The 27,014-nt window shown below is 37.7% G+C and overlaps 1 protein-coding gene and 2 pseudogenes across 1 annotated transcript in view; 2 read left to right on the forward strand and 1 right to left on the reverse strand.

Annotated features, from left to right (window-relative positions):
• The window catches only part of PLCL1 (phospholipase C like 1 (inactive)), a 336,573-nt gene that overhangs the window by 127,805 nt on the left and 181,754 nt on the right, over positions 1 to 27,014 (forward strand). The window lies entirely within an intron of this gene.
• LOC118525790 (small ribosomal subunit protein eS25 pseudogene) lies at positions 1,849 to 2,163 on the reverse strand (annotated as a pseudogene).
• LOC118525778 (HIG1 domain family member 1A, mitochondrial pseudogene) lies at positions 2,796 to 25,413 on the forward strand (annotated as a pseudogene).

Consider the following 27,014-nt stretch of genomic DNA (forward strand, 5'->3'; position numbering starts at 1 on the left):
TTATTTTATACATTGTCCCATAACCTGCATTATATAATGATTTTGTAAAGTCTTTATGCTTTTTTTTTTTTTGAGTACAGTATTTAAATTTCAGAGTCTAAAATAAACTTCCTGGAAGAGTAAGCTGGGTTAAAATGGTTATAGCTGCAAGGATACTTGCTGTGACATGCTTCCAGAAATCTGTAAGGCAAATATGAGAGTATTTTGGCTCTAATGCTCCTTAGCCAATTAGAGTTTATGGCAGCTGTCATTCAATATTAGTGGCCTATAGTTAAAAGATGAATACTTTAAAATGGATGTGTTTATGGTTCCTTCTCTTATCTCAAGATAAGTGGTTTGGCTTGCCAGCAGGTGGTTTTTTGTTAGGATCCCTTCCAGGATATAAATGGACAGGACGTGGTCTTCCAAAAGATTTCTTTCTTTGGCTCTTTTAAAAGTAGTGTTAGCAAGGGATAATAAGATAAAATGCCTAATGGATCCCTGAACCCACTTTCAGTGAGTTCATGGAAGTCTATAAATGTGCAGCTGGGGAGTGTTCTTTAGAGCCAAGAAGATTACTGTTCATGCTTCTGACTTTGTGAAGGCAGCGCATCCACAACGCCTTTTCCATAACCACAGAGATCAAGTCAGAAGTTTCTCTCTCTCTTTCTTATATTCAAAAACACTATTGAAATGATTGATATATTTTGAAAGAGTAGTTTATAAGAGAGGTATAAGTTAAAATTCTGACCTTTGGATAAAATTTTATAAAGCCCTTTTCTCTCCTTGTCTTACCTCCTTTACTAGCTCCTTTTATAGATTGCGGTCACCAAACACCCTATGATGTTCTCTGCCATTTTGGCATCTAAATATTGCAGAGGTTGTTTGGATAAAGACATGTTAGAAATAAACTTTAGACATAGAATTTTGAAAACACACATAAAATATACACAGTTACAACGAAAGATTAAATAGAAATCAATGTTTGATATAAGGATTAAAGAATTTATTAAAGTCAATTAACTCCAAAGGGAAAAGGCAATAAACTAAAACCAATAGAAAGGTCAAAAGAATTATGATTTTCCTTGTGGAGGAATGATTGATGTAGTGCCCCATGCTGTTCCCTAAGAATTTAGGATGGTATTTGGATGACTGTGCTTGTTTTGCACTTTGTACTGGGGATGAGTTGGGCAATGATTCCAAGGCTGATGATGAATAGAGAAGTTACTTTCAAATTACCTCTGGAACAAACTTGTCTGAATTTCAAACTCATCCCTTCAACTCTGATGTGACAGCTCCATGTTTATGTCTCACAGGTATCTCAAATTTTACATGTTTAAATTTCTTGATCTTCCCCTAGAACTATGCTTCTCTTCTCTTCTTCATAAGTAAATAATGCCTCTATCTTCTTAGAACCTTGGGAGCCATTTTTGATGACTCCCTCCATATTTAGTGCATTATCAATTCACCTTGATTGCACTTCCAAAGTGTACCTTTTTAAAAAAAAGTTTTTATTTAAATTCCAGTTAGTTAACATGCAGTGTAATATTAGTTTCAGGTGTACAATATAGTGATTCAACATTTCTGTACAACATCTGGTGCTCATCACAAGTGCACTCCTGAATCCCATCACCTATTTAACCCATCACCCCAAGTGTACCTTTACTCCACCAACTTCCTAACCCCACCTCCAAGCCAACAACTCCTGAGCCTGGGCTTCTGTAGTAACCTCCTAACTGATTTTATAACTTCCATGTTTTACTTATTTTTTTTTAGTTTAATGAAGTTTTATTTTTCAAAATGTACATTTGGTGCCTCTTCATCGGCAGATGGGGCATCTCCACCCTTGGTGTTTCTGGTATAAATTACTTAAGCTCTGTGCTTTAAAACCAGTTTAATAAGTCCTTTACTAAGGAGCACCTGAAGGGCTGCCCTGGCCAGGGGACCTTGAATCTTTAGTCTCTCAGAAACAACAGCTGCGATTATAAGCTTATCGTTGGGAGTCTCCTTATAGAGTTTGTCATATGTTGGTTTGTTAAACAAGACCAGGTTATTGAGCTTGTCCCGAACTTTATCTTTGGACTTCTTCTTTTTGGTCTTGCCCCCATATTTATTCACTGGGTCTTTGTCTTTTTTGGCTGACTTTCTGGCATCTTTCTTCTTGTTGTTGTCCTTGGGTGGCATTGTGAAGCTCAGAGAGCAGTGGGCACCCCTGCAACCTCACTAAGATGTCAGACAAAAAGAAAGCTAACTTCCATGTTTTTCTTTCTTCAAACTCTTCTCCACACAATGGTTAGAACTGGGATAAACCACACCACTGTAATATGGTATCCCCAAAAGAGTGTTTCAACCAAGGTAGACATTTAATTCTCTCTCAAGTAATATTTAATCTAGGTGGGAGTTTTCAGCTAATGGTCTGTTCTACTATTGTCAAAATATGGTTTCTATTTTGGGCCCCAGACTCCACTTGTTACTATCTTCCAGCAGCAGGTAGGAGGGAGAGGGCCAGGGGAGCACATACCTTGTTCTTTTAGGGAGACTGCCCAGGAGCTTGGAGCATTTATATAACTTCCTGAAGGTTACACAGCTATTTGATGGCTGAGCTGATTGGATCTGAGGTTTGTGTGACTCAGAAGCTGTGAGACCACTCTTAGGGGAAAGAAAACGTATAACTATTGCACTCCAAATTAACATTGCACCTATAAAAAATTCGTATTTTGAAATAATTATGTAATGTTTTCAATTATTTAGAGTATGGCAGTATTAAGAGTGAAAAGATAAATAGAAATAAGAATATTTGAAAAGTATATCTGTGGATGATAGGAAGCAAATATATCACCATAAGGAAAAAGTATTCACCTTCTGCTGATGGTGTTGGAAACAGAGGTGAGAAAGAGAGTCTCTCTTGTGGGAGTTCTTAACTGCGTGGAGCAAAGTCCTCAATAAAATTAAAAACTTAATTTTCAATTCCATTTCTTGGTTGTAGTCACTAAATAGCTCTAGTAGAGAAGTGTTACAAAGTGTAAGTGGCTGCTCTCTCAAGTTACTATCAAGTAGAGAACAGGTGAGTCAGACTTCAGGATACCTAAAGCTATGGCCTTAACCCTGGGCGCTGATCCCTGGCTATATCCATGCCTATGAAATCAGAATTCTGGGGATGGGCCCTGTATGAGTTCACTAGGACTGCCATAACAAAGCATCACCGTCTAGGTGGCTCACAATTATTTGTTTATTTTCTATGATTTATCTTCTCATGATTCTGGAGATCAGAAGTCAGAGATCAAGGTGTCTGAGGGTTGGTTTCTTCTGAGGCCTCTCTTCTTGGCTTGTAGATGGTAGTCCTTTCCTTCCTGTTCCTTCACAGGTCTTCCCTCTGTACCTGTCTGTATCCTAATCTCCTCTTCTTCACTTCCTTCCCTATTTTTATAAGGATTAGAGCTCACCCCCATGATGTCATTTTACCTCTTTAAAGAACCCATCTCCAAGTACAGTCAGATTCTGAGGTACTAGGTATAGGACTTCAACATATGAATTTTGAAGGGACACAATTCAGCTCATAACAAGACCAAAGAATCATTGTTTTTAACCCCTGCCCCCAAGTGGTTCCAATATGCAGCCAAATTTGACAGTCAGTGTCCTTTGTAGGATTCTCTAACCTGGCTCCATTAGAATCATTTGAGTATCTTAAAAAAAGTAAAAAACACCAATACTTAGGCATCACCCTCAGAGGTTTGATTTGATCTGTGTGGGATGGGCTATTGTTAGTTTCTAAAAGCTCCTTGGTAACTTAAATATGTGGCCAGGCTTTGGACACCACTGTCCTAATGGTTGTATTTCTTAACTATAAATGAAAGCATATTTCTTATCTTTCTCTAAATTTTTTCTTTGAAAATTCATACGAAACACACCTCCTTTTTTATGAAAGATGTATATTCAACAAAGTAGTATTCAGGTCTAAAAAAGAGCTAAATACTTCCAAGGTGGTATAGTTTCAAATGTCAAGCATAAGTTTTGCAATATAATTTTGCATTAGGCTTACTGTGTTTTTCTGCTTAATGAAAATAAATCAAAGCAACTTGGGTATATCACTTAGAAAGCCAACCAAGTTAGGTAACGGACACTATAATGATTAAGTTGACTAAAATGTGGTAACTTTTAGTGAGGAATTTTTTTAAATGTAACTTTTTTACTTTATTCTTTTTTAGATCACAGAATTTCCTTTTCAGCAAATACAAAGTTTATTAAAACAATTTTTTTATTGAAGTATAGTTGACATACAGTGTTATATTAGTTTCAGGTGTACAACATAGTGATTTGACAATTCTGTACATTGCTCAGGCTCGCCATGATAAGTGTAGTCCCCACTGTCACCATACAATGTTATTAAAATATTATTGACTATATTCCCAATGCTGTATTTTCATCTCTGCGACTTATTCATTTTATAACCAGAAGCTTGTACCTCTTAATCCCTTTTGCCTATTCCTAGGGAGGAAATTTCTTGATTAAAGAAATGATGTTTTTTGGCTTTCGGGAGGAGGCTGGATTTTCCTTTCCAGATGATATCAAAATCTGATGGAAATTCATTGATTTCATCAGGCCAATTTCTGTGTTTTGAAGTGAAGCCACTTAACTGGCATTTTTCATTACAGCTTGACGACAGCTGGCTCCTTCCCAGAATGCAGTACTGTGACAGAGATTATTTTATGAAGTCATGGATCAGCTGCCTTTGTAACTTGCTTTAATTGATTATGTGTATGTTACTTCACTCTCTGGGCTTAAAAGAAGGCTGCACTTAGGTGAGGAAACAATATTATTGTTTCATTGATAAAAGACCATTTCTTTCATGCTATGTTACACTGTCTTTCCCATTGTGCCTTAATAATATTTTTGGTTTCAGGCTTTTTTGACAGTTGTTTTTAAATACTATAATTTCTATTTTGACTGAATTATGTAGCTTTAGAAGCAGTATTTAAGATCACAAAAACATCATTTGAACTATATAAGTATACTGTTCCAGGAGCGTAGTTGATTTTTATTTGTCCTTTCTCTGTTGATTTCTGACAGAGATCTGAGGAAGTGAGCTTTTTTTTTTTTTTTTTTAAGATTTTATTTATTTATTTGAGAGAAAGAGAGAGTGAGAGAGAGCAAGCACGAGCAGGGGGGTGGGGGCAGAGGGAGAGGGAGAAGCAGACTCCTCACTGGGCAGGGATCCTGACTCAGGGCTCCATCCCAGGACCCTGGGATCATGACTGGAGCCGAAGGCAGACGCTTAAACAACTGAGCCACCTAGGCATCTCAGGAAGTGAGCTTTTAAGTAAAACAAAACAAACAAGAAAAAACTTCAATTATTATTACAAATGTGCAGTACATAGTCACTTTCTAAAGTTGTGGGGTACCCATGTCTTGCTGGAACTACAAGAATTCCAAGGGCTGAGATTAAATTAGATCTAAGTATATCAATAAGCGTAGATACCTCTACTTTTGCTTTTCAGTTTATCCATTTTCATCCTTTTTTTAAAGATTTTATTTATTTTTTTGAGAGAGAGAGAGAGGGAGCGCAAGAGCAGGAGGAGGGGGAGAGGCAGAGGGAGAGGGACAAGCAGACGCCTTGCTGAGCAGGGAGCCAGAAGCCAGGCTTGATCCCAGGAGCCTGAAATCATGACCTAAGCTGAAGTCAAACGCTTAACCGACTGAGCCACCCAGGTGCCCCTATCCATTTTCATCTTTAATTTCCCTTCATACCACCATCTAACGTCTTTTTTTCCTTTCCTTTCCTTTCCTTTCCTTTCCTTTCCTTTCCTTTCCTTTCCTTTCCTTTCCTTTCCTTTCCTTCTTTCCTTTCCTTTCTTTCCCTTCCCTTTTCTTTTTCTTTCTTTCTCTTTCTCTCTCTCTTTCTCTTTCTTTCTTTCTTTCTTTCTTTCTTTCTTTCTTTCTTTCTTTCTTTCTTTCTTTCTTTCTTTCTTTCTTTCTAATTGCATCATTTCTCTTTGTCTTTGTACAACACAGATTTTCCCTATCTGGAAAATTCTTCCCCGCATAACCCCTGATACCATTCATTGAGTTTCTCAGTCTTTTCCCTACCAAAATTCCAGAAAGAACGATGTATTTCTTCCTTACCACTAAGCTTTGGGCCTCTTGTTTTTACCACTCTAAACCTCCCCCCCTCAGTAATTATGAAATCAATTTTCTTTTCTAGAAGTTAGATTGGCATTTCAAAGCAGGAAATAAAAAGTATGAAGAAAACTATAAAGAGAAAAAATTTTTCTATCTTCTTTAGAAAATGAAATTGGAAATACAAAAAGGATACATAAATTTTATCTATTATGAACATTTGATGAGTAAGTATGGTTGTCCCAAAAAAGATTGTGGCTTCCCCCAAAAGATAAGATTGGAAGATAAATCTGTCCTCATTTATCCTTGACATCGTCATCACAAGTACTCTTGTCTAATGATCCATAACTAAGGCTTTGACTACAGTACCTGATGATGGATACTCGGATGGTTTACTGCAAGATGTTTTAAACAGATCTCTCCTGATTTGGAAATTTTTCTTGTTACAATGCAGGAATCCCATTATTACTAGAATATCAGAATAACTGCCACATTCTCTGGAGTTGCCCGTAATTTATAAACTTTTATTTTTCTTTATTCCTTTATTTCTTAATTATTTAAATTAAACAATTATGGTGACAGTATTATATGAAAATTATTAAATCAAATATTTTTATAGAGCATATGACAAAAAACACTATTCTTTTTTCTCTTCTCTTACTGCCTTGTTTCACTTACTAGAAGGACCACTTCAATGTTTTTAGCTACTTGTTCTGGAATTTACTTCCTTATTTGAAAATAATATGCCTCTTGATTAATCATTTTTACTTTCTATTAGGCTATATGAGGATCTTTACTTACTTATACCTCATCTTTAAGTTCAAAATCCCACATAAATTGCTGTTATTTCCAAGCATGCTCTGATTTGAAATGATTTGAAATGAAACAAAACTGCACTAAATAATTTGGTTTATGTAGTAAAGTTAAAAACTTTACTTCTTCCTTATATAATTTATTATGTCTAAATTTTTAGTTACATCTTTTCCCAGTATCTTCTTATGACTATGTCAGTGCTCTCCACAGTTGAGTGATCTCTTGTGTGACTGCATTTCTTTTCTTATTTTTGTTGTTATTTTTAGCTGGAGTTAATAATTGCCTCATTTTTTCCCTTTAATGTTTTTGGAATGCTATGTCTTCCCATGTCCTCTAACAGTTCTGCAAAATATCTCCAGTACAGTATTCTGCATGCTCAAGCAGCCAGATAATTTACCAACTCCCCTTTTTTCCTGCTTCTTAGAGTCCTCTGCCTCCTGCCCCTGTGTGCACTGTGTTCACAGGGCCTGAGGCACAGCTGTTACTCTGGGAGGGCCCACTGCCTCTCTCCTTGTTTTCTAAATCCATGTCCTCTTCCTTTTTAGTTTATTTTTTGGTTTTGGTTAAGGCATAACTTGTAGTGGCTTCTTGAAAAAGTGTGTTTGGGAAATGAATTTTGTAGACTTTGCATGTCTAAATGGACTAATTCACCGCAAGTTGATCAGAGAAGTTAGCTAGATCTTTTTTTGAGGGGCCTACCCACCCACAAAATATCGTTATACCTAAGCCTTTTCTCTTGGGCAGTTTAGTTTCACCAGAGAAGGATCCCCAATCTCTTGACAAGGGGAATGCAACCTGAAGGCAATTTCTGTGATCATTGTACAGATTTTCACATATTGCACTCGTTTTCAGCATTGTACCTTTCACTTGCCCTCTTTCGTGACTGCTGTGCCTGAGTCTGAAACCTCTGTCATTTACTTTCTCTGGAAAATAAACCTTAGATTTCTAGTGGGTGCTGAAGGTTAGGACTTGGGAGCTGTGGTGTGCTGGTAAATGTTTAACAACTAGCTCTCTAAAAAATTCAAAACAAAACAATACTCTGATTTGTAGCATTTGCCACCTTCTCCAAATATTCATCTTATAGTTGATTTCAAGCTACCAATGTGAGGTCACTGCAGAGTTTACCCTTGCAAGCTGGTACAAACCAGCTGCAGCCCACCAGTGATTGAAAGAGTCTAAAAATCCCTTCATTTTAGCAACTGCCCTTACTTTCATCTTCCAAAGTACCCAGCATCTCCATTTCGTAAGCATTTCCAGGGGCAAATTGGCTTGCTTCTTGTAGTCATTGGCTTGATTTTTCTCCTCTCTGCTAAAATGTTCCCTCCATCTGCTTTCCATCTTCAAATGTTGGATTATAGTCACTTCTTCATTTCACTGAAGTTGGAGTTTGTGTTTTTGTTTCCTGTCATCTTTGTGGTTTCAGAATTTTGAGAGCAGAAGGGAGCAAAAATGCCTTTATGTTGCCATCATGATACCAAAGGTTCTACTCATTTTTCTAAATAAAAGCTAGAGTTACAAAATGACACCTGTTGTTCTTAATAGTATTTTGAATAATCTTGTCCAAATCTTTAAAAACCTAACTTATAGCATAAGATTCTGAAAAGGAATTTTTGACTTTGCTACATAGACCAGATTATTCAGTGCAGCTCTGTAGTACGGACATTTCAGATCAGGGTGTGCTTGGAAATTGCAGCAATTTGTGGTGGGATTTTGAACTTGAAAGATGTGAAGGAATATGGGTTAGGGGAGATATAGTTCAAGTGTTGAGTTACCTTGTGTTGGACCCTCATAGGTCCTTTATCAGATATTGTAGCCAAAGGTAATATTGAGTTCTGAGGAAGGTAATTTTGGAGGGAGGTTGGGTGAGGGTGGGGATGGGGGCATATCATTTCAATTTTCAGATTAGAAATACAGAATTAGAAACATAGAATGTCCTAATAAAATGTGTACACCTTTTAGATGTTAATAGCAAAAACATCCTGTTGTTTTTTTCTATTTTTGGTCAACAATGATCTACAAGACAGGATAACAGTGGTTAAAGCATAGAATTCTCAGTGCTTCTATCTCAGGGTGTTAATCTGCCAGATGCTAGTCATGGGACTTTGAGCAAGTTTTTTCATCTCTTGATGTCTCAGTATTCTCATCTGTAAAATTAAGATAGGAATAGAAACTCCTCATTGGCTTATTTTGAGGATTGAGTAAGTTAACATATTTAAGGCACTTATAGTGTGTGAAGCATAGTAAGTACTTGATAAACAGTAGTTATTGTTACTGTTGCAATTGGCATTAGTAATAACCAAATTTGCATTGATTAATACTTGTCTACTTACTTATTAAAATATACATCAATATGTATTAATGTCACATTAAAGTCATAATACCCACATGTTTTATTGGAATCTGTTTTTGTATGTGATCCATAGTTCTTTTGTAGCTTCATCACCCTTCCAATAATTTGGTAGATAGAAATTCAGCACCAACTATGTACAGTTTTACTGTGCTAAATGCTGAGGTTATAGAGTTTCCTAAATGGACTTATTATTTGGAAAAAAAATAATATTAGAACCTTTCCTCATTCTTTTTTTAAATTTTTAAATTCTTTTTTTTTAAATTTTTTTTTAAAGATTTTATTTATTTATTTGACAGAGAGAGACACAGCGAGAGAGGGAACACAAGCAGGGGGAGTGGGAGAGGGAGAAGCAGGCTTCCCGCGGAGCAGGGAGCCCGATGTGGGGCTCGATCCCAGGACGCTGGGATCGTGACCTGAGCCGAAGGCAGACGCTTAACGACTGAGCCACCCAGGCGCCCCAAATTTTTAAATTCTTTAAAAGATTTTATTTATTTATTTGAGAGAGAGAGAGTGAGAGCATGAGCAGTAGGGAGGAACAAAGGGAGAAGGAGAAGCAGACTTATGGCTCGATTCCAGGACCCTGAGATCATGACCAGAGCCAAAGGCAGATGCTTAACTGACTGAGCCCCCCAGGTGCCCCAGAACCTTTCCTCATTCTTCACACCAAAATAAACTCCAAATGGATCAAAGAGTTAAACCTAAAAAAAAAAAAAAAAAAATAGAGCCACAGAAGTACGGATAGGAGGTATGGGTGAATATTTCAGTGTATTAGATGTAGAGGAAGCTTTTCTATTTATTGACATAAAATCAGAAACATTAACACAAAAGATGGGTACATTTTACTAAATAAAAATTTAAGTTGTGACTGAGGGAGGAATCATCAAAACAAAGTCAAGAGTGAAATGCAAAGTAGAGAAAATAATGACAGCACATATGATACATAAGAGTAAATTTAATTGCCAATTAATTGGAAAATGGCAAACAGCCTAAAAGAACACTACACGAACAGGCCATTCACAGAAAAAGACGTTACAAATGTAAAGATCTGCAAAGTTCGTCACTAAAATTTAAAGAAATTTAAATCAAACAAAAGATACTTTTCATTTATTGGGAACGGTGGTATGGGTAGAGTGGGAGGAGACACACGTATGAACAGAAAACCACCATTTCCAGGGTCCTGAGTCAAGAGAGAATATCCTTTGGGGGTGGGATTATTTTGGCTTCTGACCTGAGTGCCCAACCCCCTCCTTATCTCTGCTTTCAGTATCCCTTCTTGAGTGCTCTTTCCTTGCCTTTTTGTTTCCTTGGAAAAATACCTTGGCAGGCTACCTGAGATTTAATGAGGCCTTCCAGCTGTGCATTAGTCACACATAGCAATTACTTCACATTCATATGAGCCAAGCATGTTCAACATTTTTAAAAAACTCCCTTCTGAAGAGCTAGAGTTGCCTGGTGTATGGCCATTTGGTTTGATTTTGATATTGTTTTCTGAGACCTTCTGCTGTAGATCCCTGTATACATCTTCCTCAGGGGCCCTGACTCTAGAGGAAAACAAACCAAACCAAACCCTTAGAGCTTCTGGGGGAGAAAGGGACTAGATTGGTTTGTTTGTGGGTTCACTTATTCATAAATATTTATTGAGTACTTACTATGTGTCAGATACTACTCTAATCATTGGGCATGTAAGAGTGAACATAGGTTTCCAGGGAGCTTATTCTGGGTGGGGGGAGGGACAGACAATTTAAAAAATTAAATAAAAATTTCAGATGGCTGCTGTGAAGAAGGTAAAGTCAGGTAATAAAGAGTAGAAGGGTGGGGGCACCTGGGTGGCTCAGTCATTAAGCATCTGCCTTGGGCTCAGGTCATGATCCCAGGGTCCTGGAATCTAGCCCCGCATCGGGCTTCTTGCTCAGTGGGGAGCCTGCTTCTCACTCTCCCTCTGCCTCTCCCTTCTTGTGCTCTCTCTCTGTCAGATAAATAAATCTTAAAAAAAAAAGAGTAGAATGGTAGAGGTAGTCAGATAAATATATACATATGTACACGCATTACATACACACACACAATAGTGCTTCTCAAACTTTAGTGTGCATCAGAATCACCTGTAGGACTCATTAAAACATTAAGATTCCTGTGCTCTCTCCCTCAGGGCCCCTGATTTAATAAGGGCCTGATGTGGGTCCTGCAAATGTACATTTTTAAGAAGTTGTCGGGTGTTGCTGCTGCTGTAGAGACTACACCTTGAGAACCACTGGTGTAGATTATTAGGTGACCCCAGAACGCCTCCAAAGAGGTAATGTATTTGGGTAGAGACCTGAATGATGAGAAGGAACCAGTGAGATGAAGATGGTCAGTGGTGGGGGGTGGGGGGTGGAGGGTGGGAATGAAGAGCTTTACAGGTAAAGCAGAGAAACTGTGGTTTGAAGAAAGCCTTCAGAGAGGCTAGTGAGGCTAGTAATGAATGGAGGGGATGGGGGCAAGAGATGAACTCAGAGAGGAAGACATGGAGAGCAGGGGTCCTCTACTCTGAAAGCACACTTTAAAATAACCACAACAATAGCACAACAACAAACCAGTGCTGGAGTCCACCTCCAGAGACTTTGATTTAATTAATCTGGATGGCACTTAGGTATTTTTAAAAGCTCTTTATGTGTTTCTGATGAGCAGCCAAAACTGAGAATGATGGATACAGGCCCTTTGTAACTGCGTAAAGATTTTATTTCAAGTGTGATGGGAAGCCATTGAGAAGTAGAGGACATATGTGGGTTTAGTTTCTAGATGCTAGAATGGATTTTGTAAGGGGTTACGAGTGAATGGGGACACCAGTTAGAATATGTTACAATTGTCTAGGTTAAAAGTGATGTTGGCTTTGTTTAGGCAGTAGTGGTGGGTATGGTGAAAAATGGGTTGCAGGATGGTGGATGGGATTTTGGGTAGAACAAAAGAGACTTGCTGGTGGATTGGATATGAGAAGTGAGAGAGAGGGAGCATCAACTGTGATTCTAAGGCTACCTTTCAACTGGGTGAAAGGTGACACCATTAACTGTGAACATTGGGATAGAAACAGTTTTGGGGAGAAATAAAAAAGCTTTTATTTTGGTTTTGTTAACTCAAAGATGCCTTTAAGAACAGTGAAGAACCATATGTGTTTTAGGGAAAGAAAGTGGGAATGAGGATAAACCCATGCCTTGCTCCTTTGACAGGCCTGTTATGATAGCTGGCTAGGAAAGGAGTATTGTTCATGTAGATTTCACATGCATCTTGGAAACGGTAACCTCTCCTGTAAGTGTGTGGCTTTTTAAATGGGTGAACACAATCATGGCAAGAGCTTTCTAGAAAACCTGTGAGCTTGAGCTGGTGGGCGTATGGTAGGCCCTCAATAAACATTTGTTGAGTTAATCAATGAACGATGAGTGAACTGGGGACTTCTATATATCAAGCCTATTTATCATTTTCTTGGGTGATTTGTATTCAGATTACATTATGTAGGGAATAACAAATATCCGGTGGCTAAAGATTATGTCCCAATTAGATTATCATAAAATATTTAACTGGTCAAATGAATCCAAAAGGGTAGAAGGTTTTTGGTGTAACTTGTGTTGAATTCCTTGTAATACCCAAGGCAGAGGGATAGTAAATTGGATCTCCCAAGACCTGTCTGGATTTCTAGTTCCATGTCTCTTTGCCTTTTGCTTTTTCTCATGAGCCAGTGTCATCTGTGGTTTTAGCAGAATCAGACCAGATTTGGAACCTGCCTTCATAGAAAGTTCTCCTGCTTCTCTATATGCCAGGGTGAGGAGAGGTTTCAGGGGCCAGAGTTCTTATAAGCCAGCTTGGTGCAGTGTGGAATGTGGGATCATAGGGGACTTACCTGAGATTTCAAAGATGATCAATATTTGCCTATATGTACCTTTTCTGATGATCCAAAAGTCAGAATTTGTTTCTGAAAAGGAGAGTCAGTTCCCATAACTAGAGAGATCAGAGAAGAAGCTGAGAATGGTTGCCAGACTGTACTCAGATGCCCAAACTTATGAATGATCATGTGGAGTCACTCCTTAGTTCAGGCTGCACTGTCCCTAAATCATGGAGTGAAGAGATACCCAAACTCATTTCTCCTTATTAGCTCCATTTAGGGACAAATGATTCCACTTCAGTCTTGTGAAATGGGAATTAGAAGTTAAATCCAAATCTTAACAACTATCATCCAAGTTCTGAAGGGAGGGAAAAGCTCTATTTGTAAAAATAGCTTGATAATTCACTTAGGGGCACAAAGTGAAACAGAGGAACATGTTGGAGGCTAGACCCAAGGTCGCAGGGGAGAAGGGGTAAGTTGACATCCTGCCATAAGGAGGGGAGTTTGTTGTGCTCTTTCCAAAGAGGTAAACAGAGAAAGAGAGGAGAGAGAAGCTTGCAGATGCTGCAAAGCTGGGTGAAGGGACCTGTGGAAATAATCCAGTGGTAGGATGGCCAAAAGATAAGTTAAGAAGAGATGCTCAGTGTTTGATTTGAAATTGTTTGCTTTGCTCTTGTATATACTCCTTTTATATCTCTCTTTAAATAATTGACAAAGTCTCTCATCTTCATGGAAGCTTTATGTGAGTGGGGTAATAGATGGGGACCTCAATAAAGCTTGAGTTTGGCATTGGGTCAAATGGTGGAGGACAGACAAAGCTGTGGAAGTAGGAGTTGAACTGACCTTGAGAATGCAAATTCTGCCCCATGCTTATCCTCTACACACCTAAGGAATCCTCAGAAATTTTGGGCAGGGCTTTGGTGGGAGACCCAGACCCCAGGTGACTATTGAGTTGTAAAATTTTGGATAGCAAAGATGATTTCTCTTGAAAAATCTAGGGTTCTTGCCCTTTTAGAGTAATTTGGGCCCCAGTGGCTCTTCTTCAGCTTTACTAGATGTTGCATTAAACCCATGCTCCTGACTCATGAGTTTTTTCACTATCTGCTTCTCCAACTAGTGCAGTCTCCTTTGTCTGATCTCCCTTTGTTTTGGATCTGGTTCTCCTTCCCTTGCTCCTGTGGCTTTGTGGGAGATCAATTCTTCAGTTCTATACCTGGGTAGGGAACTATTGTACCCTGTCCAGCACCTGAACCTGGAAGACCTCTGATCACTCAGGAAGGGAGATCAGACATGATTAATGTTCTGGAAATTGTTTACCTGAATGTGACTATGGGTAGACATTTGTTTTCCAAAGATCATGTATACCACGATCACATGGATTTAAACAGGTAAGGATTTATGGCATATCAAATGATATTAAGAGATCATTTCACTTAAGAGAGGAAGAAGACAACAAATGATTCATTATTAGCCATCTTGTAAACCCCAGAACCAGTGCCTTGAAAATATTTTGTGTACTGCAAATATCAAAGTCAGCGCATATGTTTCTGGAGGAAATAATTAAAAATGCTAACATAAGATAATTTTTTTTAACATAAGATAATTTAAAAATATTTTAATATTTCTACTGAGTCTATTTTGCTACTTCAGAATTTGCTAAATATAAGCAGGCAGAATTGTAAGCTAGGAAAGTGGTTTATATGTGCATACTGACCTTTTGACTTCACTCTACCAGTTGCTTAATATTCTCCTATAATGAAATTGTTTCCAGTAATAAAATTGCCTTGCAAAAACTTCTTAGGTTATCTGAGGCCAAAATTAGACACCTAGAATAACAAGAAAATAATTCTTGCCTAAGGACTGCTTTAGACAAGAGAAGCATGGTTGTGAAATCATTGTAAATGCATTTCTTCCTGTAGAATTTGCTACTTAGGAGGTTCATTGTGTTTCAGCTAAGAGTCTGGAGGTGGCAATAGTGGAAATAGTGGCCTGAGAAGATCAGGGATACAATAGGGTACCCGACTTGAAAGGCTATACAATTTGTGGTTAAATTTGGTGAAGGTTTAGTTACAAAATGAACAAACATATATGTTTTCACACCATGCTGATTTTAAAATAAAAATTGCATATAAATACCTATAGTGGATTGCCTTTGTTGTCTATCCAGCACTATCCTTTGCTTTCTTTTGGGAACAGTGCCTCCTTACCTTTGGGAATGGCTCAAGCTTCCAGTGGGCACTGCTTCATTCTTTATATGACTCTTTCCTACTCCATCATTTCTCTTATCACCACAGTGGGCCACAGTGGACTGGTCAGTAGTGAGCATCTGACTCAAGCTGGTCCTTCCCCTGAGATTTTCAAATGAATTAGGAAAAATTTCCTTTGGGCTGGGGGAATTTATAATGTGTGAAACCCGGGAGCTTCTGATAACTAGGTTTGCTGCCCCCAAAAGGAAACCAATCTACAGTGAAAGGGTCAGACTGTGGAGAGAAGTGTACTTCTTGCAGTTTGAGTGTTCAGTCCCTTAATAACGTAGATACTTTAGTATGCTTCCTATATATTTTTACTCTGCTTAAGCTGATCTAACCTTGGTTTTTGTCACTTAGCAAAAAGAATCCTGATGAACATACGGACACTGTATGTAGGAAAGATGTTTTATTAAAGGCTGGCAGGTTGGCATCAAAGTAACTGAGGTTTTTAACCCTCTGAACTGGTTGGTTGTTGGATATGACTGAGGAACATGGACTTGGGTTGGTAGAAGTCCCATTGATTAAGTGATTGATTGTTTTCTGATAAATATTTAATGGTCCATAAGGCCAATCAAGAGACCTAAAGACTAATCAGTCTCTTTTGGTTGGTTAGGACAGTTGTCCGAACTCATTCTGTGTGGTGAGTGTTCATGATCAGTTTACTGGGACTGATTGGACCCTATCACTGTGTTCCCTGCCTGAGCAAATAGGTCCTTTCTGAAGCATGAGTCAGGACAGCCTTGGAGTATACCCTTGAGGCTCTTTATTGGCAATATAGTCAAGTAGTGAAAGTTTATGTCCTGTCTTAAACCTTCCCAGCTCTAAGTCCATACTTTCTTGCTGATGAGCCAAAGAATGTGATAAACTACTCTCTGCTGAAGTGAAATTCATTCATAATGGCTTATTTTGTTTCCGCTTCCAGTTAGTGCTTACCTTTTAATTCACTGGAGCAAGCTACTTGTGGATTTAAGGTATGATAGTAAGAGAAGGGGAGAAATGACTTTTTTTGTGGAAGCAGCACCCAATTATCAGTAGGAGAAGCCATTAAATTTATCAATGCTGAAATTCTTCCTAGTGATGAGCCTCTCATAGAGCATGACCCCTCTTGGTAAATAGTATTTTATATCTTATATGTATTCTGATGTGGATCCTACATTATTGCTTTTATGGGAATGAGTCATATTTCCACATAGTGTAATAATATGTACCATTTGTAGAGAACTGCCATGTGCTAGATACTGCTGGTGCTTTCGCACACTTTATCTCATTGAATGCAATCTTCGGAACAGTGTTATTTTATAGGAGAGGAAAACTAAGCACAGAGAAGTTAAGCAGCTTAGCTAAGGTCGTACATTTAATAAGAGGGCATAACTCAGAAGACACCCACCAATGTTGTGTTTTCATATTGGGCTCCTTGTCTGTAGAGTGACCTCCTTACCTGCCTTTTTAGGTGGGGAGTGGGCAGTGGTTGCCATGGTAATCCCAAGGGAGAAGAAGGCCTCTGGCCGCTTGCATTGATCATGATCTAAACCAGCTATGAAAGAGTCTTTTTTTTTTTAAGATTTTATTTATTCATTTGAGAGAGAGAGAGCACGAGAGGCAGGGAGAGGGAGAAGCAGACTCCCCGCTGAGGGGGGAGCCCGACGTGAAGCTCGATCCCAGGACCCTGAGATCATGACCTGAGCTGAAAGCAGACGCTCAACCATCTGAGCCACCCAGATGCCCCTGGAAGAGTCTTGATATCAAGTAAAAATCACTAAATCCTACACACAGACTGAGTGCAGGTTGATTATCTCCTATTTTGATCAGAGGTTAATTCCTTGGGGTTATTGAGAATTATTAGGTAGTACCTTATGGTGATTGAGTTACTGACAGAATTTATGGGTTTCTTAATAATTTCTTTTGATTCTAATTCCTAGAGGTATTTCATACCTGAAAGTTATAAATGGACCAGAATTATACACTTGCTTAATATGTTAATATATCAATGATCAGCATCTCACCACTAACTCCATTTTATTTTATTTTTTAAAAAGACTTTATTTATTTGAGAGAGAGGGAGAGACAGAGCATAAGCAGGGGGATGGGCAGAAGGAGAGGGAGAAGCAGACTTCCTGCTAGCAGGGAGCCTGATGCAGGACTCTATCCCAGGACTCTGGAATCATGACCTGAGCTGAAGGCAGATGCTTAACCAACTGAGCCACCCAGGTGCCCCACCACTAACTCCATTTTAGAGGCACCTGGATTGATGTACTGATATTCTCCTACTAAATTCAATTAGATCTATAAGGATCAAAGTCTTTTCTAAGTGTTTTATTATATTTTCTAAGTGTTTTTAATAGTACTTTGTGTATTCCAGAGTCGGTTTGTTTTTTTTTTAAATGTTGTCCCATTTTTGCTAATTTCCTAAGTAGACACCAATGTCATAGTAGGATATATCTGCGTGAATCTTGACTGGTCCACAACCTAGAAGTAGTACACAACTCCATGAGGGGACAAAAAAGCTATCTTGCTCTGTGTGTATGTGGCTGGTCTTTTCTTTTTCTGCCTTGTGTCCCAGTATATGCACTGGGGCTGGTACCCCATCATTTGGGTACGAATAGTTAGAACTGAAGGCCTGTGAGAGAGCTTTGCCACACCAGCTGTAGGACCTTGATCCTCATTTTTAGACCTTAGAATGAGGTGACTGAGAGAAATGATCTGCAGGTTTCATTCCAACTGAAAAGCTGGAATTTTCTAATGCTGGAGAACTGGAGATTTGTTTTCTGGTGTCTGATCACAAAGCTTTTTGGAGGTAGAATAAAACACCACAGATTATGTTGTTCACTGTGTTGGGATAGAAATTGAAGGCAGGAAGGCCTGCAGAGAGTCTCAACTTAGTTTCTCAGATGGCTTGCCCCCTCTTTCCTTCAAAATGATGGGGAGAGATTTTTAATCTTTATCATTTTGACATCTGTGGTTTCTTTAATGAACAATCATCATAGTGGGTGTCAAGAACTATGTGGTAATTTACAATTATTCTGCGGCATCATGTAATATGTATGCATCTTGGGAATAAAAGCTTTAGAGAAATTTTTTGGCTAAAGTATGATTACATTCAGAAAGGAGGAGCTTTGTAAGTGATAGCACCTCCAGACTTCTGTGAATTTCATGTTTAAGTTCATTAATGGCAGGAACTGTTTTTGGTAGTCTGCAATGTGCACTGTTCCTTTGTCCTTCTATATGGCAATAATGGGAGAGCTTTTGACAGGTGATAATGGTGATTTATTTTAATTTAGAGGCTAAAAAAGTATTGAAAGAAATTTTCTCTTTGAGAAGAAACATTTGAGAAATCTCTTAAGGATTTGGGAATGGTATGTCAAGAATTACTATACTAAAATTGGGAACAGTTTCTAATTCCTATGGGAATATATATATATATATATATATATATATATATATTCCCATATCATTTTCATATACATATATGTTCATTTTCTAGGTGTATATGTTAATTAAAATCAGAACATTCTACATTTTAGGAACAGATATTACTTCCATTAATCTTTTCCTTCCCATGCCTACACCCATTACTTTAATTTAGGTATATATCATTCACTCTTCTGGATTATTGTAGGAGTCACTTTGCTTTTCTTCTGGCTCTCACCCTTTTCTAAATACTACTTTGTATGAGATAGAGCAAACCAGCTACAATCAGATTAAAGCCTTAAGTGGCTTCCTACTGTCTAGCAAATAAAACCCAAACACTGTAGCTTAGCAATGAAGATCCTTGATAGTCAGGTGGGATTCCAGCCTTGTCCGCCATAACTCTCCAGCCAGTACTCTGTGTCCTAGTGGATTTGACTACTTGCTTTACTTGGTTGTTCTTCTGTTTTTCTTCCACAGACATTTGCTTGTGCTGCTTCTTTATATATTGGCTTCCTTCCATCTTATAATCAAGTCAAGCTTGACTGTCCAGGCCTTCTCAAAAACCCTTAAATTCATTCATTCTTTCTAATTCACTTCCATTAAAGTAACCTTTCTTTCCTTTAACTCTGCTAGAATATTGAAACTCAAACATTATGATTATTCCTTTGTGTTACTGTTGTTTCTTACACACATATTCTTTATGTTATGTCCTTTGACTAGATTCTAACTTCTGGGGGCAGAGACCATGTCTTTTGTTTTGTTTTTTCCTTGAACAGTACGTTGTGCAGGGTTGGCCTTGTTAACTGCTCGTTGAATGGGCCAGTGGACAACTGGTCCTGGCAAAACCCCTTCCCTTGCTGCTTCTTTATTCTTGCTTCTTTCTTTGATTTAGAAATCTTTCACTAATGTGAAGTTGGTGAGTTTTGTGTGATACTGGGTACATGTAGATGTGTTAGTCTACCCTTAGGCTGATAAATTGTAAACACTGGTATTCTAGTCCTGAATCTAGTCCTCATATTGCTGCTGTTCTCCTGTTCTCAGATCATCTCCTCTACAGGAACAGCCACTTCACTCTTGGCCCATCTGGCCTCTGCTCAACCAGGAGTCACCCTTCTGGAGAACCCTTCCTCCTGATTTAAGTGCTAAATGGAAGAATAACAGTTTTTATACCCAAAGCCTTATTTTGCCCACATCCTTATTTTCTTGGGCATATTCCCTCTTTTCTAAGTCAAATCCTGCCTGTTGTAATTGTTGGTTTCCCTTATTTTTATTTTTCACCTTCAATCAATTCCTTAATTTTGCCACATAGTTCTGCAAAATATTTCCCATGTTTTAAGTTGTCCTAAAGCAGATCTGCTCTGTTAAAAGATGATTTTTGACCTTCTCAAATTCAAACACAAAGAGACCCAAGTTTTTATATCCAGTTCTCAATGATCAAAAAGACTTCCATATTTCTGGCCTCTCTCAATTTTCTCTCATATGGCTTCCCTTTACTTGTGTGCTAGCTCCTGTATTTGGGTAAGTTCAGTTTGTTAGCTGATAACTGCTCTCTGGTTAAGAGTTTGGTGGGGTAAAAGATTAAAATACAAGTGAATTGGACTTTTTTGGGGGAGAGGCATGGGGATCATTTAAATATTCCTTGAGTCCATATTATTTCTAGCTTACTTTTTAAACTACTGTATGTATATTTTTCTTTAGATAGTATCATGACAATTTGTTAGTGGAAGAAGGTTGGATCAAAGCCGTTATATTAGTGTTAAAATTTAATTCAAGAAATAATTTATTTTGAATCAGTATAATGGAGGCTGTCTGACCTAGGGGCTGGAGAGCTAAAACATAGATAAAATAAGCATCAACCCTTACAGAAATAGAGAAGAGATCAGTGGATTGCAGAAAGACCATACTACCTAAGAATATTTCTGTCCTCACACTACCTGGTGCACATATACAGCAGACTCTCTGTTATGTGTTATAGCCAAATGTGGTATTCATGCTAATAAAATATTTTAATCTCCAGAAAGTTATTGTAAATATTACACACAAATCACCAAGTTACAAAGAATTTGCATAAAATGAAACACTCAGCATCTAACCACACTGATCTTTGCTTCAGAAAGTAATTCAAGATCTTAAAGTGCCACTGTGATCATCACTATAAATATTGATTAGCATGATACTGAAATTGTGCCAAAACACCTGTGATGAGAGAGTTTAGTAGTAATTCCTGCCATTAATTAAATGCTAATTACGTGTAAGTGTTTATAACCTTTTGTTGTTCAATCCTCACATCATCTCTATCACTGGCCCAAGGTCACTCACATAGCTAGTAAGTGGTGGGGTTGGGCTTCAAACCCAGGGAATTTACCTTCGGAATCCATGCCCTTAACCACTAATCTGCATTGCCTCTTAATTACTTCAGTGTTTTCAAATTTTAGTAGGAATTGGAATAATCTTAGGGAACTTTCAAGATGCAGATTCCTGGACCAAATCCTAGAGACCTGGATTCAATAGATCTGGAGCTAGGCCTAGGAATCTGCATATAAGCAAGCGTCTACATGATTCTGTAGTGCTGCAATTACACTTTGAGAAATACTGTCTCAGGTTTTTATTGTTTATATACATACACATAGGCATATCTGTAATGTCTTCTCTCACTCCACCAGGATTACTGGTCTAGTACATATACTGGAACATATTCTAGGCAGAGTTAGAACAATTCTTCCCCCCACCTGCCCCCAAAGTAGCAATGTGACTTTGGCCAAATCATTCATGTTAGTCAGGGTTCTTTCAAGAAACAGAACCAGTAGGATGTGTATGTATATATATATATATATATATATATATATATATATATATATATATATACACACACACATATATACATATATTTATTATAAAGAATTGGTTTATGTGATTATGGAGGCTGGTGAGTTCAAAATCTGTAGTATGGACCAGTGGGCTTGGGACCCAGGAGAGCTGATAGAACAGATAAAGTCCCAAAGCAATCTTCTAGAGAACCTTCCAGAGATCTGGAGTCTTCCGGCTCAGGGAGACCACTCTGTTCTTTTCAGGCCCTCAAATGATTGCGTAAGTCCCACCCACGTTATGGAGGGCAACCTGCTTTACCCCAAATGCACGGATTTAAATGTTAATCTCATCCCAAAACATCCTCCAAGTTGACACATAAAATTAACCATCATATTACTCAATTTCTCTGGGTTCCATAGGTAAAATGTCTTCTGTAAAATCATCAGGGAATTGAACCAGGTGATCATAACTATGTAAAAGAGGCACCAAATGGGTGACAAATGAGACACACCCTGACAGCTGATGGCTTTAGTTTGTGTCACCCAGAGTTGTCTCAGCCAGTGTTTTTTAAAATTTGAATTATTGGTAGTTGCTAACAAATTTTACAAGAAAATCTGTATTTCTGGTTTCTTAAAAAAAATGATTTGGCAACATTGTATGGCCACAATGTAGCTGAGTCACAGATGTAACTTGTAGGGGAATTTGCTACCTCTTTGTATCTCACTCCCTGTGTCTCACTCGCTCAGCCCACAGCTTGTATTTCTGTGAGCTGCTGAGCCCGGATAAGCATTTGAGTTTTTGACCATTGCCTTCCTAGCTACTAAACATTTGTGGCAGCTCCACCGCCCTGATTAAAAATGAAAAAGGGAGAAGTAAGATTTCTGAAACAATTGAAAGCTTATGCCAGGAAATCACTATTTCTTCAATGTGTGCAGTATGGTTTATCACCTCTCCCAGGGTCACCTTCTCTGGGCTCCTCAGATCACTAACTTCTTTTGAATTAACAACAGGGATGCTTTTATATTCTTGTACACCTTCTTGGTAGGAGATGATAGAAATTGTGAAATGGGTTCTTCAGTCACTGAATGGGGTCGACCAGATTAAAAAGATGGAGGAACATTGATGTAAAAAGAGAACCTGCTACTTTTATATGGAGTTGAAATAGTTTAAGAAGGAGTTTCAAATGTGTGGGTTATCTTTCCCATAGCAAGACTGGCTTTATAGGAAAATAGAACAGGCAGTTGTTTAATAGTAAGATTTCAAAGGTAAAATAACCTTATAACTTCCCCAGTTGCTCTCTGAATGCTGAAATTACTTCAACCAGGACAAAGCCTTTTATTTAATAATGGGAAAGAAAGCAGAGACCTTTGAGAATAGCAACACAGGGCCTAAGGAACAAAGTGGTGATATTAGATCCATATTGCAAATACATTTTGATGGGGGACTAGGGAAAAGATGAAACCCAGGGGCCTCGTAGGTCTGAAAATAGTTGAGGGAAAAAGAGTTCAGTAAAGAATTTACTTTACCGACTACTTAGTATGGCTGGCCCAGCCACATCTTTTTTTTTTTTTTTTCCTTTCCCAAGTAAACATGCTTATGGCCACTTTTTTTTTTTTGACAAAATATATATAAATTGCCTTCAGGACCTTGAAAATTAATTCCATCAGGCATATGGTTTGCAAACATGCCCTCCTTTTCTGTGTTTAAAAAAAAATGTATTTCAGATGTATAGCATTATTATGGTTTCTCTAGAAGTCGTCCTTCATAAAAGTAATTCAGGAATGTTAGAATCTTTGTCAGTTTCTTGGCAAACAGTATTCAATTATATATTCATGCTCCTCTATAGGATGCACAATTTTAGAATTATTCTGGAGTGTTTCCAAATTTTATTTTGGAACTCAGCATTTGGCTATCTTTATTAATCCTAATCAATAATAGTTTATAATAGTCCTAAATGTGTTAGCTGTAAATCGCTGCTGTATTCCATTCAGCAAGAGTGTTCTTGCTGTTCCTTTTCGCAGAGTATATATTCAGATATTGACTTTCATGTGCCGGGGTTTTTTTCTCTGATATTTGGATTCCTGTGGATAATTTGTAAGAAGATCATCCAGAGAGAGAATGCCTAGGTTTTAATGTCTAATGTTAGATTTTCCACTTGGGAGACATACGCTTGCCTCTAGATTTTCCATTCTTAGAATTTCCTATTACTTTTTCTTTTCCTTTCTATTAATTTTGAACATATTAAGGCCATCATTTACTCTAGCCAGTTGCTTATTTTCATCTTGAATAGATTTGTAGTTTTCTTATTTTTAAATCCACCTAGTAGTTTATTTCTAAGTCCCTTTTCCTTAAGTCACAGAAAGAGAAATACTATACTTAGCAGAAGTTTTATGCTTCCTATACTGTCTTTTGGAGTAATTTTAGCAAATTACTGACTATAGCTCTTAGAAGTTTGCTTATTATGCCATTCTGTTAGGAACTGTAGTCTTGTTTGGCTCAGAGACAAAATAAGCTTAGGTCCTAAGGCTAGGGCAGTTTTTTCCCTCCAACCAGATAATAGTCTCTATATGAGAGGTGGTTTAGAAATGAAACTTCAGACCTCAGGGTTTTTTTTCTGATCTACAAGGATAGGTGATAATAGTGCTTTCTCTTGGCTCAAAGGCTGGGATACTTCCTGCCTTTTCAATTCAGGTAAAGGTTGGAAAGTAGGAAGAAATATATTGTATTTTGAAAAAATAAATAGATGGACTTGGAGGAAGACTGTATTTGTTAAAAGTAGCCATTCTATTATAATTGGAAACATGAATAACTTGTATTTGAATAATAGAAGTGATTAAACTGTCCTTGGAATTTATATGGCTTTGTATATAGTTAAGTTTTCTTTTTAAATGAGAGAAAAAGAAATTGTAAAAGACTCCATGTTCTCAGAATAGCTTGCAGATAATGCCTTTATCTTCATTCTTGTCCTCCTCCTTTTAAAGATACATAAACACAAATGACAGGTAGGATGTCAGTGGAAAAACCACCCAGTGGCCCCATGAGCAGACTGCTGAAGCTCAGGTCACCACATGCAGTTCGGGGCATTTAAAGAGAAGTAATATACATATGGTTTGTCTGTGTTTAACCACTTGATTAATCACAGGTGGGTTATCCCCAGTGGTTTTCAAATCTCTGGTTAGTTTTTTTCTTCAATTCAGAGTTCTTCTGAACCACATGTCATTGTGTGCTGACTAATGCCAACTAATTTCTTATACCAGGCTAGTGTCAGTTTGGGGCAGAACCAAACTTGGAAGAGGAGGTTGCTTCTCCAGCTTGGAAACGAGAAGGGCAGAAAGTCGAGCAGGTTCTGACATTGTGGAATCCCAGGGAGGACTGGTCCTTGCAGCCTTGGCAAAAGCTGCTTTACTACTATGTGGGAGAATCTCCCTTTGTGTTAGAGGTTTTGTTCACTTTCTGTTCACTTGTTGATAACTGTCCTAAGCTTCGAAGTAACTTGGGTGGTATCATTCTAGGAAGGAGGATTCTTCAGTCACTGTGCCTACCAGCACAGATGTTTCTCTTTCTTCCTATGATGAAGATCAGGGATCTAAACTTATCCAGAAAGCTAAAGAAGCACGGGGTTTGCAGCAATCGTTGCATATGTCTGCTCACCTGATCCACATGTGTGTGGCAGCCCAAGGTTTTGTTGTGGGAGCAATGACCCTTGGTATGGGCTATTCCATGTATAAGGAATCCTGGGCAAGACCTAAACCTTAGAAGAAGAAAAGCTGTCTTGGTTTCATTGGTGGTGCTTGCTTTAGTTAGGCATCTCATATTGAGTTTATATGTTTATGTTGGAAATAAATCATCTGAATGGGTCAGACAACAACATGGTAATTTAAATATTGGCTTCCTTTCTTGCAGGTTTGATTTGCCTGGGAACCAAATTACTACTGACTAGTTAACTAGTTAGGTCATTCAGGGGAGTCAAATTAGCACAAAAGAAAGATGTCACTTTTAAATGTACTTGATAGTGGTAAAATATGCTCCTTCTTAAACTCTTCTGATACAATTAGTTATAAAGAGGACAATATGCCAATCCTGAAGTACTCCCAGTTGCTTTTGATGTTATGTAGAAATCTTGTTTAATTTAACTTTTTTTCTGCCTGTTTTGCAGACTGAGTACTTCAGTTTTTAGGGCTGGTTGGCTCTTAACCCTTTCAAGAACAGTGCATGGAATATAATATTATAAGCTTCCCCACAACTGAAAATATGTGTATTTAAACCAAATCCCAGTTAGGTTTTTCTGTAATTGCAGAGTTATATTTATGCTGCTGTTGTATTAGAATAATTTTTAAATGGCATCTTGAAATAGAAATGTGTATTTTAAGTACTAATGCAAAGGTAAATGAAAAATGCTTTTTAAATGTATGAAGTTTGTTTATTTTCTCTGTAAGAATCATTAATGTTAACAAATTACCTATAGTTGAAGTGATTAATGATTTATCAGCAAGGAGTTTTGGTCAGACATTATACACAAACTTTGGTATACTCTAGAATGCTTTATTACACTTGTGAAATTTTCTTGTCTAACCTGAATTTACATTCCATGGTGATAACATGGTAAATGTAGTGTTAGTAAAGTAAATGAACACATCAAAAAAAAAAAAAAAAGTAACTTAGGTATCATTAGATACAAAATGACAACTGGAATAAATTCTAAACTGAATAGTTAGAACTGAAATAGTCTGCTCTTTTTTCCATTTCCTTTGTTAATTTATTTGGGGGATTTCTTTAGTGACTCTCTGATGATTTGCATACATATTCATTATCTACTTGACAATTAAAAAGTTGGTCAGAAAAGTTCTCTCTCCCTCATGATCCTAAATGAAAAGGTAAGAAACCCAAAGGAAAAATTATGTCTTCTCTCTTGGCTTATCTTTAATATTAATACAATGTCGGTGCTCTTTAAATGCTGAACTTTGTAATGCATGTGTACTTTGAATTATTTTGTTCAATAGAGAGAAGCGTGGAAAAAAATTATATGCTTCCTCATGTAGCTCAAAGGCCTGATCCATCAGAGCTAGAAAAATTATAGTCGTCTTGGGTGACTTTCAGTTTCTCCCTTGTTCTTGTAAGGCTCACTCTCTTCCACACACTAATATTCTCTAACAGTTCCTACTGGTGATGTGTGTCTGGCTAAGTAACTTCTAGTGAATGTAGCCATTATTGAGCTTAATTGTCTTTCACTTATTCCAGTGGCATTCTATTACATCAAGATAACTTACAAGTCTAATTTACCTATGTGGATATTGCTTTTGTTCATTACATTGTGCTCTAGAATTTCAAGGCTCTGAAATTATTTTCTGCTTTTTAGAGGTCCAAAAATCAAGCTGTTTTCTGTTACCTTCTTCAATTTTCACAAGGAAATTGGATTAAGTTGGATGGACCTCTGGTCTTGGGA

The sequence above is a fragment of the Halichoerus grypus genome, chromosome 4 (genome assembly GCF_964656455.1).
Source record: "Halichoerus grypus chromosome 4, mHalGry1.hap1.1, whole genome shotgun sequence".
NCBI lineage: Eukaryota > Metazoa > Chordata > Mammalia > Carnivora > Phocidae > Halichoerus > Halichoerus grypus.